Genomic DNA, 16109 nt, shown 5'->3' with positions numbered 1-16109 from the left:
CTTGCACCAAATCAGCAGTCTAAATCTACGTAGAGTTCAAACTTTTCTTCTAAGCAATTACAGTCGTCCATGTTCGGTAGTAGAAAGTTGAGTTTAACTTTTAACGTTAGACACTTGATTAAAACACTAGGGACCGCGCAGAAATCTGAGTCGAGAAACACCGAAAAATGTTTTGATCCGCAACGTGTTAAACTGTAAACAACAACACCCAGCAGAAATCGGAATGAGCACGGTTGTATTAAAGTCACGCTTAGACATAATGGAACACCCTAAATCATAACTTTCAATTATTTGAGAGACTGTTTCTCTGATTTTGAACGTCTTTCAGTGACATATATAGTTCAAATAACTAGAATATTATTTTCTGTACAATTCATTACTAAAATAAAGGAAACAATCGATTGTTCTTAAGAGTAAGGGAAACTATATTTAATGTCTTGATTTCGTTAACAAATAGTGCTTCTACTATTTGAATCGAATTCTTTTTCATTAATATGGCGAATACTTAAGTCCAAGGAAATATGTTTGTAGGATGTAGAAGCCTACTAAGAAAAGTTAATTGGTGCATTGGAAATTTCATGTGTTCTTTACTAAGTATTAGATGAAAGCTTAACCCTTCATTTCATTTTTTTTTTTTTTTTTTGAAAAAATTCTCAATAGTGCGCAATGATGAGTACATTAAGGGAAAAATAATGAAAAATTATTATTTTCACATGTTTCGAGTATTTGGCCAAAATATTAATTGTTGCAAATATGCAACAACATGAAATGGTTATACCTTTTCGTTCCTCACACAAGACAGTTAGAGATAAATGTTTGCTCTTAATTTATCTTGCACTTATCATAGTTTTAGTTCCAAAACTTCGTAAACCTAGTGTCTGGACACTATTGGAGCTGAAAATTCAGCTAGGGGTAGGACCTATGTATGTTGGTAATCCACCATGGGTGCACGGATTCACCGCAGTTTCTGCCTGTTTGGTGAATAGATTCATGAGAAAAAAAAACATTTTTTTTTTTATTTTATAACATTTATTTATCAAAAAAATTAACGGCATTTCCATTCAAATCATTCGTGAAACTTTTGAAAACAATTTTTTTCTTTAGTCACACACAAGTGAACATCACATTTAGAGCATTTAAAATATGTCGTTCCATGGCACCCTGGGCACTTGCATCGTTGACGACGTTGATCGTGTTCCAGCCAGTGGGCAACTTGGTCTGTTCGTATATTTGTGGGTGGTAAATGGACAGCTGGACCGCGCCGCTTCTTGATTTGATGTTCATCACTAGGTCGTCCTCTCATTCTTTTTGAAGGAGAACCCATCACGCATAGACATTTTGCAACTTCCGCTCGGAATTCCCATAAACGCATGTTGGAATGCACTCCTTTTTTTTCCAATGCTCTGCAGTACAGCAACCATGCATTAATGCTCGCCAAATCGATCAAATAGCAGAATATTCTGAAATACCATTTCTTCGATTTGAGGTGAATCGAACTTCTACCAATGTGGCTATCAAGGAGGTCGACACCCCCATATGTTGATTATAGATTTTGATAAGGTTTGGACAGTCAATTTCGATTGTTTTTTTTTTGTTTGCGGTCGAATCTTTTAATTTTGGTTTTTGGAAGCTCTCCTGCACATGTTGAGAGTAGCATTACAGGCTTGTTATCAAGCCATGAAACGTTGCTGACCTCTACTCCATCAACTAATGCTGTGTATTCCACTGACGTTCCTCTTGGATAATTTTTGAAATCTTTATCGTCCAAAGCCTTACAATTGGGAATCCTATTTCTACGCACTGTTCCTAGCATTCCAATTCCTTGTTTTGCCATGAAAACAACAAGTGGAAGAGATGTATAATAGTTATCACAATAAAGGGTATAATTTTGTTGTTTTGGTATAACCCTTGCTAGACGGACAACGATGTTGCCACTGGCTCCAAGATCTGGTTCGTCATCAATTGTTGCTGTTAGGAAATTTTCTTGGCCCACGTATATCTCAAAATTATATGCAAAACCTGTCACTCCGCACAAAACAAAAAGTTTAAATCCCCACTTGTTCGGTTTCATAGGAAGGTATTGTTTCAAGTGGTGTCGGGTCTTTGTGGCGCAAATTTGCTCATCTATAGACATCTTGGGCTCTTTTGGAATTGATGAAAAATTTTTGGTTAGTATCTGGATTATGGGTCTTATCTTATATAGGGTTAGTTGCCCTACTTTGGACCCATTAAGCGGTGGTTTTTAAATAATCGAGGTTTTCTCACGAATGGACGAGAAATTTATATCCTCCAGGAAGTTCATTTATAAGTCATGATCTAATCTGCAAGTTTCAATGAAAATTTTCAACATGGGTTTCGCCATTATTGAAAGATTTGCAAAGATATGGATGATTTAAATTTACAACTTTGAACCTACTATTCCTATTTTGGTACTGGACCGGTTCCTTCATTGGACCTAGAACTAAAACTCCTATAAAAAATTTGATTTTTCGAAAATAAATAAACAAATTTATTGTAAATGTATAAACTTAAATCAATTACTATCATAAAATAGTATTACAGCTTTTTAATACTTAAAAAACTAATATTTCTGTTATAAATATCACAAACACTTTTATTCCCCGTCAGCTCTATCAGCAAAACGATAGCTGAATTTTGATTGTGTTTACTTACCTATATTTTATAGGCAAAAATGATGGCAATATTCAATATTGGTTCTGAACTATGCCCCAATTAAAAATTCGCAGAAATTGTTGATTTGTTGGTTTTGATTTGATGACATCAGGTCTAAACATGGAACATCAAAGTCGAAAGTTTCCTAAATTTGGACCCTTTGCAAATTTTCCGAATTTTCCATTGATTTTCATGAATTTTTGGAAAAATGGGTAGTATGGTTCATATTATTCACAGTGGAAGTAATTTCCCTTTAAACTTTGGCTTTGAAAGTAAAAAATCGTGATTTTTCCTTAAACACTCTAATTTCTCAATATGCGCCCCACTAGATCAGCTGTCTGATTTACCACTGATGAAGAGGTACATTTTTAAAAACGTTGAAAATTTTTATCAGAAAGACTATTAGTGGCAAAAAACGGTATGGTAGGGCTCAGGAAGAATAAGAGTTCATTGAGTGCATAGGAATATCTTTATTTTATGCCAGCACAATGAATTATTTTCAATTTTCGGAATTTTAAGACTAAAGTAGGCTCTAGGTCCAAAGTAGGAGCACTCACCCTAGTTTGTCAAACTCTGGGTGATTTTTATCTAACATTTTAGAATTGTCTTTGAAATGCAAGTTTGATTTAAGGTCTTCAAATTTGTTAATAGATATTGCCTTTATGATATCAGGAACACCAATATCCTCTCTCCAATAGCATCTTGTTCTAGACAAGGACACTGTAGACATATATTGACATATACCTATGAACTTCTTCACATCTGTAGTATCGTAACAGTTTCCTCTGTTTGGATTTTTTTGAATAGCATACAAATTTGTTTGTTCACAAATCAAGGTTATCAATTCATCGTCAAAAAAGTATTTGAAGAAATCATACGGTGAGGTCATTTCTGTTAAAAAAAAAGTTAGGAAGCGCTGTAGAATCCTTGAACGCCGATGCTTTTTCATCGATTCTCAATTTTTTTTTTTCCATAGAATATTCTTATAGACAACCTTACCAGAAACTGCATAAGTGGACTCACCCAGAGTCAAATCTTGAGGTTCCGACTGCATATTTTCAGGTTCAACGCCTTCAAGGACTTTTTTTTGGGGAATGCATTCGTCACCAGAATAATCAAAATCGTCCTCACTCTTGTCCCATCCTTCCACAATTTCCATCAATTCTTTTTCGGATAACGGTTTATTGATCGGGAGCATTCTGAAAATAAGTCCATTTAATGAAACTATGAGGAATTATATCGATTTAAAATATAACGTACCTTGAAAAATAATATTTCAAACCAGTAAAATGGCTTTTATCACGTGAGCAAAAGGAAGTCAAAAGTCACCAGAATACCTCACTTTCATCAGCTGATTAATGACGGATACTGGCTGAGCTAAACTAACACCGCCATCGTCATTTATTTGAACTAAGCATAATTTAAAAGTTTATAGCATCTTTGCCATAATGACGAGCAATTGATATGACAGTTAAAAAAAGGATTGAAAACTGATAGTAAAATTTTTGGCAAATAACGAGAACAAAACATGGAAACGAAAAAACATATTACCTTTTAACTTATATAACATTAAAAAAAGGAATTTCTAATAAAAAATATTTTTTTAAATACCTATTTTAGCATAAAAAGTGCTATAACAGCCAGTCCAATGCTCTCAGGGATTTGTATCTGCAGGTCATGCTCTTTATGTGATTATATGATCCAATCAATAAAATTTGTGCTTGATTTTTCCCATTTTTCTGTAATTTTCATAATTTTTTTTTTTCATTGTGGAGCATATTCTTCAGAAACATTATCAAAAAGTCAAGATAACAAGATTCTAAATCATTTAAAACGATAAAATTTCCACTGGAAAACATACACCCTATTTAGAATGATAAACGTTTCAAAAACACACAATGGGACCCATAAACCTTACTAGGGTGCTACCGTTGCATGGTGTTGCAAATTTGCAACAATTAATAAAAAAACGCCATTATATCAGAGAAAAACCAAAAAAAAAAATTCAATTTGTATCCATTGAATAAATTACGTTACTGAGAATACGCAAATATTTTTTTAATGTCAAAAAAAAAATCTGAATGTGAATTAGACTAGGCCAAAAATCGGAAAAATTAGGCATTTTCAATATTTCATATTTTTCATATTCAAGGTAATTTTTTTGTACTTTTAAACACTAAAAAAAATTTTTTTTTGTTTGAATGCAAACTTGAAGTTAGAAATAATATTGCCATCGAAAAAAAAGTTGATTATTAAGCTTTATTGGAAATTTAGAACAGATTTAATTAATTGTTGCATATTTGTTACTTTATGAAACGAAGGGTTAAATTTGATAAAAAAAAAGCTTAAACATAACAGAAAAGCTTAAATCTGAGAGATGTTCTCCACATGGCTTTCAAGATTAATCACCGAGAGTTTTGTTTAAATTAAATTTTTACAGCTTTATCGGTCTCTAGACGGGGTTCACTTCAATCGGCATAAACCAAGCCAATGATTGTTTTAACTTACTTTTTGTGCTTTAAACCACGTTAATCTATCAATCCATATTAATGACAACTATTTGTCAAGCAGTCTACAACTTGAAGAAGCTTTAAAACATAAAAAAAAATTTCCAAAATCTTAAGACATGCTTACTTTATATTTCAACAATCACTCTGCAAAATTTCAAGAAAAGGTGTTGCGTAGTTTCTGTGATATTCCAGTACGTTTGAATGGTAACTGTACAAAGGTCCGATTTTCGTAGAAAGAGAAAGTTCAAATTTTGTGATATGATAGTGTGATAGTTGAATTAGCTTAAGCAGAAAATTTGATCAAAAAATATCATCAGAGTAAAAATTATGGAAGTTCAAAGTCGAAGTAACAGTGCGCGTGCTTCCGATTCCTATACAATTATGAACGGAACTATATATAGGTACTACTATAGCTATGAGATAGTCTTAATTTGCTTCATAGCTCAGGAAAAATTGTTGAAATGTGTAAAGCGAAAATGTACCAAAAATATAGTTTTCCTGCCCCTGTGGTTATGCAAATTTTGAAGAAAAAAAAAACTGTTGAAAAATCTACTCCAACGATGATTTTTTTTTTCATTAAACAAAATTTGTTTCTACTATAAAACTGAACTTTTGTGAAGTTTTTAGAAAAAAAATGGCTTTCAGATAATTAACAAGATCGAATTATTCTCGCAAATTTTTTTTTTATCTTTCTTGATTCTATGTATTCTACAGAACTGAAGCTAAACCAAATCCACTAAGGTTTTGGACAATAATTGATGTCACGGAGTTGATGATGTCAGACTTTATTAACTTATCATTAAGTCGCCTGAAGAGGATTGCGCTTAAAAATTGATTCTAAAGATAAGCCAACTGGCCAATATTTACCACTGCAGATTAAATTACGTCGAGATTGTAGTGTGCTGTCGGAATTTCCAAAACATTTGAAACACACTATAAAACAGAGAATTTTTTCTGTTTTTACTCAAATTTTATATTGAAAATTATTGTTTAAAAACATAAGAAATTTTAGAAAAAAAAGGTTGTAGTCAGACAAATTTAACAAACAAGTGTACTTAATTCAGGCTGGAGAAAAGTTGAAGAAAGTTAGTTCAGGAATGAATTAAGGAAAAGGAAAAGATTTACTAAATTATTCGCATAATTATGCATCAATCGCTATCGTAAAAAAATAGCAAATTTAAAAAAAAACCTTTTTTTAAGGGTGGTCGAAAAGAGGTCGAAAATAGGAGAGTGGTCGAAAATACCGACAAGAGTAATGATCGAAGAAACAAGTTTTTAGGTTTAAATCTTGATATATTGCAACAAACGACGATATGTTTCGATAGAAAAAGCCTTAATCTTTTTAATAAACGGATAAACCAGTCAAAAATTGTAACATGTAATTTTTTATTTCAGAAAATAGCATAGCCACTTCCCAAAGCGGTCCAAAATAAGTCCGTTACTCTATACATTTCTCAGCGCATTCTTGGCACAGGGCAATTTTTCTCGGTGGGCCCCTATGCTGGAGATGAGTTCAGTATACTGTCTTCATATAGCCATGTTGCCTGCATAGAAGATAGTTTCTGGTATTTTGAAATAAAACTTGTCAATTAATCCCGTGCAAAGATTGCGGAAGAGTAAAGACATTTTTCAAGAAGGAAAGCTCTGATTTGAGCTGCAAAATGCAAAATTCAATTTCATTGTTTTGTAACACCCTTATCACCAACTAAAATTGGGGCTTATTCTGCGACGCGAGTGACGTGACTCACGAAATTTCATTTCTTCGTCCTGACTCCAGAAAATGCTTTAGCAAAGAAATTTGTGTATCGATGAGTTCTGAAAACCAATAGCAGCTCATACGTACGAAAATTTCGAGACTACAGAGGCTATTTAAGCCACCAAAACGATATGAAATTTCGTGAGTCACGTCACTCGCGTCGCAGAATAATCCCCTTTCTCTGATTTAGAAAAATGATTAGATCGAGATTTTAAAGGTTTTTTATTTCATCTTTGATCGTCTGGTTTGTGCTTCACCGAGAAAAGTTTTCCTAGTGACAATTGGGAAGTATCATGAAGATTTGAAACATAGCATAAAAAACTAAAAAAATAAACAAAATAAATAAACTCAAATCAGGTTATATACAGAACCACAATTTAGTGTCTCAAATCTAAATCATAATTTCAAATCAAGTTTTGAGAAACAAAATACGAATTAAATATAAAAAAAAGATTCAAAGTAACAATCAGAGCCAAAGCAGAAATTGCACTAAATGTGTATTTCAATTTTATATCTTTGAAACATAAAAAACCTTTTCATGAGATGTTTATGAATATGATTCTCATCAGATAAAAAATTGCTACCAAATTTTTATTCTAAATGTGACAAAAGTATTATTCAATCTCCTCAAAGCCAAAGGGGTATAAGTGCAAAAAAAAATCGATTGAAAAAAAAAAACAAAACAATGTTTGAAACACATAATCAGTTATCATTGAAAAAATCAGAAAAGGAATCCACATGAGTTTAGTACCTTAAATAAAGAACCCGAGTTCACCCCGGACATTTACTTCAGCAGATGATAAAATTTAGGTTAGATCAGTTGAACAGGTTCAACACGCATTTCATGTCTTTTAAGACAGAAATTGGGATGAAAATTCAATAAGGAAACTCAGTACTGTCGATTGGTCCAATCAAAGCAACTGCAGGTTTTTTTATATAGCTTTTATTCTCAAAAAAGGGACAGAAAAGGGTTTAGAATTTAGAAACCGACGGAAGTTTCAATAATAATGATTTAAAGTAAAAAGTTGTAATAACACCCGGAATTATCCCGGATACTGCCCGGGTAAAATTAAAAAATGTTTATCATAAAGCTTCTCTGTTCTCTCAGCACTGAGAGCCAATAAGCTGCTATTTTATACCGTATTCGTTTTCACCACCCGAAAGTGTTGCACCATCCACGATGATAACGAGCATGAATCGAGTTTTGCACTAACCTTTGTTGGTGTGCGTGAAATCGGCAGTGTCAACAGAAAACATCAAGCTGTCAAAAATCTATTACAGCTGGTATTTGTTTTCGTTTGACTTCGAAAATTGAAAGGAAATTTATTTTAGTTGATCATTGTCTTTTAAATAATATGAAAATTTTAGCATGAATTTATATATTATGTTGAATTGTGAAGATTTCAGATTTATTTTGCTTGGTAGATTCGCCTCTGGCTCTGATGATAACTGCAATATCGGCTGATTATGGGCGGTCTATGCTTGCTGCTGCTGCTGCTAGACTGCAGTTACCCCAGCTTGAAGGTTCCGGTATTTTGAACGTTTATTCCTCGCAAATCTCATCTTCGTTCGAGTACCTATTTCCATTTTCAGATTACAAAAAAATTCTTGGAAGTCAAAATGGCGAACTCGGATCGCGGAAATCGGGGGAAAAAGTTTTGCTAACAGACCGAAATGAAAGAAATTCAAGCTCCCAATGCGGGTGTAGTCTCGAACTACCGTTTTTGAAGGGCAACGGGTGGGAATCCGGGACTTGGTGCAACCGAGTATCGTCGCCCTAAGGCACAGCTCGAAGCTGGCTTGTAGCAGAGTAGCTTCGATGCAGCTGAACGCTTCTTGCTGTGGAGACCAACTTATAGGACCCTCCCGAACAAGAAACTTTTCGGTTTGGGCGATTCCACCAAATCTTTGGGTTGACCTTTTTGCTCTCGGATTTGCTGCTCTTTTTCGACATCGCCTGGAACCGATTGCAGCAAACCTTCTGGGCACATTTCTTCTTGGAGCGTTGTTTGCTTTGGAACGTGCCATCCAGGTGAAATTCTCCGCCTCTGTTGGAAACGGCACTGGTATTGAATCCAGATCAAGTTTCCGTTCTTCGGGATAATAAAGAGAAAAAAACAGCTCGAACGCAATTTTGCGGTATAGAAATAAACCAACCAGCTGATATTTGTTTACACCGGGAAGCACGTGCTGTCGAAATTCATGATAGTATTGGTGAGAGCGCTAGCAACACCGAATATTTTCAGAGTGTTCCGCCGTCCACTTTATGGTGCACTACCAGTGGACTACTCTTCGTGAAAACGAGCATGAAAACAGCCAAAAGTGCACTACCGGTAGTGCCCCGGTGCACCACCACTTGAAAACAAATTCTCTATTAGTGCAGTAACCATTACTAGGAAAGCCATCGTGATAAAAAAAACTAATTACTGTGCAAGACATGTGTATGTAATGGAAATGAGAAGACGTTTTGACGTAGAATTACGTCTTACGGCAACACTATAGGGGAGCAAATTGAAATTCGCGAACGGATCTCGCGTCACGAAAAACGCCTCTTTCAAAGACATCTTTCTTAAAAGACATACCAAGCCTGCTCAACGTTGATTGGCTATTCGAAAGTGAAAGAAAACTAGGACGCCCCGCCCCTTCCTGAGTTTTGATTTTTTTTTCAAGCGAAAGGAATAAAACAAGGGGTCGACTGACGGTTTGTTTCACTTTTTCAGAGAAATTCAAACCTGTCACATGGGCAGAGCAGAACAGAGATGGCCAACTGCAGCGGAAGCAAGTAGTGATAGCTCAGATCACCCGCGACACCAATCACCAAACACACACACACACACACACAGACACACACACACACACACACACACACACACACACACACACACACACACACACACACACACACACGCGCGCGCACACACACACACACACACACACACACACACACACACACACACACACACACACACACACACTCACACTCACACACACACACACACACACACACACACACACACACACACACACACACACACACACACACACACACACACACACACACACACACACACACACACACACACACACACACACACACACACACACACCTCTCATCAACACCTTCCATCGCCATGCCACACACACCTCCCGTCACTACTCATGGAACACCACCCGCCCACCGCAGCTTATTTCCCACCATCACCCACCGTACACCTCCCCACCACACTTCCCAACACCACCCATCGCTCACCACCCACCTATCGCACGCCACCACCCACCCATCCTTTTCTCACGCCCATCGCACACCACCACCCGGCCTTCCATGCTACTGGCCCATCGAACACCACCATCCATCCTGACCACCCACCCATCGCACACAACCACCACCCACCCACCCATTGCACACCACCACCATCCACCCACCTATCCCACATCACCACCACCCACCCATCCAGACCATCCACGCCACCCACCCATCGCACTCGTCATCCCTGAATGTTAACAGAAAAGTCAAGACTCTCTCTTTTAGGTAAAAGCAACATTTTTAGCTAGTGATTGCTAGGTGATCTGAAGGGAAATAAAAACAAGATACTGATTCCAACGAGACGCATAAGGCTAAACAGTTTGAAAGTTTTGCATTGAGTCAAGCGTTTAGATCAAAGCAGTCGTTGTAAGCTTTTCTCGCAAGCGTTTGATACAAAGCTCGTGTGTTGGTCACATTACTTGCATAACTGCCGGGCGCAATCATTTCGACGGCCTTTTGCTATGCAGTTGAAAAAGCTGCATACTATCTTTATGGGTCGTTTTAGACCATTAATAGGTATCAAACGACAATTTAGGGAAGAATGATTTTTCCTGAAGATAAATTCCTTTAAAACAAATTCGACATACTTTATTCTAGAATGCTAATTTAAGACGAAAAGCATATTGACGCACAAAGACATTGTAATTCTACGTGAACTTCTCGGTCGTTTCTTATATACAACCTCTGTAACTTTTTTCTTTATTTTACCTGTTCTAAACAGAATATCCTGATCGACATGTTTCGATTTAAAAAAAAAATAAAAATTTAAGGTTTCACATTCTTCTTATATTTTTTTCCAGATTTTGGGTAGAAAATGTTGAAATTCAATACCAAGATTTTGATATTCTCAGCCCACAAAATGCGGGAAAAATCATTCACTGCTTACTCCAGGGGGTCTCCTTAACTTATGTAAGAGAAAAAATATTCTATATATTATTTTGGAGGGGGGGGGGGGCTTTAGTTGTTATATTTCAAGTTTTCATTCCGATTATCTAGTTTGATTTCTTAGATTTTTAGAAATTTCAATAGTATCACAGAGAAGTAGTAATAAAGTTAAAACTTTTTTTTCCTCGGAGAACCCCCCTGAACCGGGGGACCGGGGCAATTGCCCCCTTTGCCCCCCCCCCTCTTAACCCTCATCCGCTTTAGAATGTCATTTTGACACTATTGCAAGTTTGAAGGCTTGTAACTTCTTTCAGAAGCTTCAAAATACAAAAATTTCTAGGGGACCCTAAATGAATTCAAAAGTTCTTTAATATTGTATCTTTACTTTTTTTTATGGACGAACCCTGGAAGCCTGGACAAAAAAACTCCCTTTTCCGACTTAGAGTGTCAATTTCACACTCCAAAAGTAAAATCTTTCTAAGTCATTTGAATTATTATGAATTTCATATAAAACTTATATTAATAGTAACCTTGTAATGTCAGTAAAATATGTTTAGAATATTATATATAGCTAAAGCTTCTAATTTTCTCGTTATTCAGCATGAAAGAAAAAAAAAACAGAAAAAACATGCCTCAGGAAAACTGCTGTAGTTCATATACTACAGGTCCAAAAAAATATTTGTCTTTTGCATATGAAACCTGAAGTTAATGTCTACATCATGAAGCCAAGAAATATTTTTTTAAATTTTTTTTAATGAAATGGTAGCAAAAAGTTGAAAAGAGTGGTCTGAAAAACCTACTTTTCATTCGATTGCTTGTAAATACTGTTTAAGTGATGGTAGAGTTTTTGAAAAAATATGAATACAAAATCTATTAAAATTCTAAAATTTTGCTGTCTTTAGATTTTACATGCAACAAAAATTGAAAAATTTACTGGAATTTTTCAAAGTTGACTACTTTGCGCGACTTTTTTACAAATTTAAATATCATTTGTTTTTGTGGTCCACCGTCAGATTGTACCCGGATTTTCAGTGCTTTTACTTTGTTTGGACCAATCAAAAGTATATTCATTGGAAAGCAAATTTAATTTACATTCTAGTGAGGTACAACAACTCACGCTGTGAGATTTCACAAAAATATGAAAATTATAAACGTAAAATCATTCCTGAATTTCTAGAACTACAAGCAGCACGTCCAGCAAAACGTGTTTGTTTGCTTTCCGAGTAGGTACGGTGGGTGGTGATTTGGGGACAGAGCAAAGCCGAGAGCCGAAATAATGCCGAAATATTTTACTGACATTACAAGGTTTCTTTTTTTTTTTTTTTAGGTTTTATTTTTGACACTTTACCAGCATTATGAACAAGGTTTCTAGTGATATAAGTTTTGTTTAGATCGGTTAACCACGTCAAAAGTTATAATGATTTTAGCTTGTAGTGTCAAATTGACACTCCTGGTGCTGATTAGGGTAATGAAATCTGATGCGGATGAGTGTTATTCCGGCCTTGCTTAAGCACCGAATTTTTGCAACCTCTTCTATGGGTGTACATTGGCAAGTTAGCATCCAAACCACAAACTAATAATAGCCATTAGAAAATCAGCACAGATTCGATTCATATTTCGTATCCTTGCAAAGATCAAAATCAAATCTACCTGGAAAAATCACGTTCGGTAGAAAACGAAACTTCCATTCAGCTTAATCAAATTGATCCTATTCCCATGCAGTAAATCCAAACTCTGTCACGGTGTAAAATGTCAGGCAGCTCAACGCGTTCTGGTGCAATACCAAGTCAGTGAAAGCAGCTCCCTGAACGGATCTCGATAAGACAGTTTTACGATGATGATGCAAAAAGTCATTCCACCTGTCCTTTCTCTATCAACTGTACCTGGTAGTATCGTACCAAAGCTGCTGGCTCCGTGCGAAGAGAACGACAGTTTCATCTTTGATTATAGGATTCCAGGGAAAAAGCGAGAGAGAAGCATGTCCAATTTAATCTATTTCGTCCCGTTTTGGCCCAAATCAGAGAATCGAAATCATTCTTGGAGATCGTCGGAGTCGTTCCTCCGGTTACCGATTTCGAATCTATTGGTTGAATGCTCGATGACGCGCCCTCAGCCGCCGCCTTTCGTTTCTGTTACAGATACCAAACTATCTATTCTGCTGGCAGTGGTAGCATCCAAACCGGGATAGCTTCAGCTTCGGTACAATTTTGGTTGATTTCTTTTCGGGCCATAAAAAAGACGGTCGCATTTATTTTTTCTCGGAATTAACAGCTTTTTAACGATTGATCGTCAGAGATTTCGGATTAAGCTTTGGTTATTCTAGAGATTTCAGATAGCTTTTGATTTGCTTTGTATTCACACTTTTCACACATTTCCAATGGAAAGCAACCTTAGAGGATTAAGAAAAGGGTTGCTATTTTGAATAAACAATCATTAAGCTAGTAACGAAAATTGACTGTGTTTCTTATTTGTTCGACCGGAATTTAAATTTCACCTGCGACAGTAAATAATTCTAATTAAACTTTTCTCCCGTATAAAAATAAAAAAAAAAACTTTAGGAAACTATAGTCAAGATTTGTTGTTGTCAAAATTTGGTCAAGGGAAAACGCGTGTAAATCGGTGAATTCGTTTATACCTTGTCCACCTTCTTTGCCGCAGAAAGCCAGTTTGCCTTGAACTGCTGCTCGTCCTTAGCAGTTTTTTTGGTCTTCTTTAGATTCCGCTTGACAATAGCCCAGTATTTCTCAATTGGGCGGAGCTCTGGCGTGTTGGGAGGGTTCTTGTCCTTTCAAAATAAGGGGTGTTCAGGTTTTTTAAATGCAAACTTAAAGGAAATACGTCAAGTTGATATTTACCAAATTTTGACCTTATCAACCTTTATACTATTTGTTCGACCGAAATTTAAATTTTTTCATGGCATCAAAAATTTATCAAAAATTTTACGTTTTCATAAGATTTTTCATTAAATCCAAAGTTTGTTGCAAGTTACCCCTTTTTATAAATATAGTGAAATTTGTTTGTTAAAAAAAAAAACTGAAGAAACCAGTAATTTTCCTGACTATGCCAGTTTTATGTCCCACTAACCTTAAAACTTTTGGCGTATAAAGGGTTTTATTATCAGAGGATGTGAGTTTTTTAGAAGCCATTGAAGTTGAAAAGTGTTGCATGTTGCCCCAGTTGACGGTACTTGTCAGCACGGTTTTCCCGATACGCAGGATGGGTGACATTTCTTTGCTACTTGAGAGCAGTGTTTATTGTTTATTGTTTTTTAATAAAGAGAAATAATTTATGAAGATTCTTCAGATTAACTTGCAGTACAGAAAAAAGTCAAGATACCTTTAAGACGTTTTGAATTGTACACAAGAAAGTTTCGAATATTTTCAATAACAATTATTATTCCTTAAAAATTCAAATTTTCAATCTTAGATGTATTAATACTCCTACAAAAATAAAAAAATACTAAATTAACTGGACTAATTTATTTTTGCTCTACTAAAACACGAATACACTGGAATATGAACTGCCGGATTTGAAAAAAAAAACATTACATGATAATTTTGAGATACAAACAAATGTAAATGTAAATGTAAAATCGGTTAATTGAGACCGTGAAAAGCGAACTTTACAAATGTGAATAGTCATTTAAGACCAGCTGAAACAAGAGTACCTATATTTGTCATGACAACTCTGGCTTCCTCATCGAAAACAGGAGCAGATTCTTGCCAATCATGATGTGTTTTACAAAACTTATCACAAATGTAAACTGTAGTCTGACATTTTTACAGTATCTTCATACTTTTTTTTGATAATGAAGGATTTTGAAGGAAAGTGTTCACATTTTTTTTAAGTTTCTTCTCCTGTATCGCCAATATTTCAAAAACGCGTGAATTCAAAATTTTGAAAAATAAAAATATATGTAGGACTGTACTCCAATCAACACAACGCTATGAAATTTTGCATGTCCTATTACAACTTGTAATTTGCAAGCAACGTATTCATGTACAAAAAAGTGTCCCATTTCTAAATGAAATTAGCTTTAAGAAATATTTATCAACAAACTGACTGCTCAACGTGTATAAAAAACTATCTTATTATTCACTTTAGTTGTTGTATACCCAATATACCTTCTGGAAATAGTTTTTTTTGTATCATGTACCAAGAAATATTGAAATGTAATTTCATACGAATGTTATTACATTGTGGTCCAAATTCGAGATATCTCGCATTTTCGCTCGCCACGAGTGTGCGGTGAAATTTAGATTTGATGTGTACATGAATGTGCAATATACGGTTCGAAAGAATTTGACGAGCAAGAAAAAGTTTGTATAAGGTCAAGAAAACCTGGAACGAACGAGCCTTTTTTAACCACCCTTACATAAAGAAAGCCCAGTCGTATCACGGCGATGCTGCGCGCCTTAACGGCGATATAAAAATCATAGGTTTACCTCGAGCACGAAAAAGTTTATCCGATGCATCGAGCCAAGAACGATCTCTTTTCCCAACCAACCTCTATCGGAGACAGATTATCACAGTATAAGTCAGAGGCCCGAGTGGCCAAGTCAGAGTCCAGAATGACCATAGTCGGAGGTCCAAAGAGAACAAGTATATTGTCGAAGTGTAATTTAGTTAAGCTATTGAAATTTATTCAGTCCCCTAAGTTGTAATGTTGCTTGAATGAGTGCGGTTTTATTATTTTATCAAAGAAAGGTCTGATGCTATCGAACCATGCCATTATGGGCGATTTAATACATGGTCCTTCGAACCGGATCATAATTAGCGAATAGCATCAGAAAGTATTTTCGATCGGTTTATTACAGTAGACTGAGTCGATATGGGGTCATTTTTGAATTTCTCTAACCCTGGGGTCTAAAAGGCTTCGTTTTGGTCCAAAACTCATCCGTGATTTTTTTGCAGAATTTTTAAGTAACGTTTTCATGAGTAAATTTGGCCTTTTTGCTTGTATGGGAAACTTGAATATTTT

General features: G+C 35.5%; 1 protein-coding gene across 1 annotated transcript in view; it reads left to right on the top strand.

The window, feature by feature from the left end:
• Nucleotides 1-16109, top strand: part of LOC129739534 (titin) — a 513907-nt gene that overhangs the window by 321461 nt on the left and 176337 nt on the right. The gene's annotated exons all lie outside the window — the stretch shown is intronic.

Source organism: Uranotaenia lowii, chromosome 1, assembly GCF_029784155.1.
Source record: "Uranotaenia lowii strain MFRU-FL chromosome 1, ASM2978415v1, whole genome shotgun sequence".
Taxonomy (NCBI): domain Eukaryota; kingdom Metazoa; phylum Arthropoda; class Insecta; order Diptera; family Culicidae; genus Uranotaenia; species Uranotaenia lowii.
The sequence above is the reverse complement of the archived record's forward strand: the minus strand, read 5'-3'. Positions and strand labels throughout refer to the sequence as shown.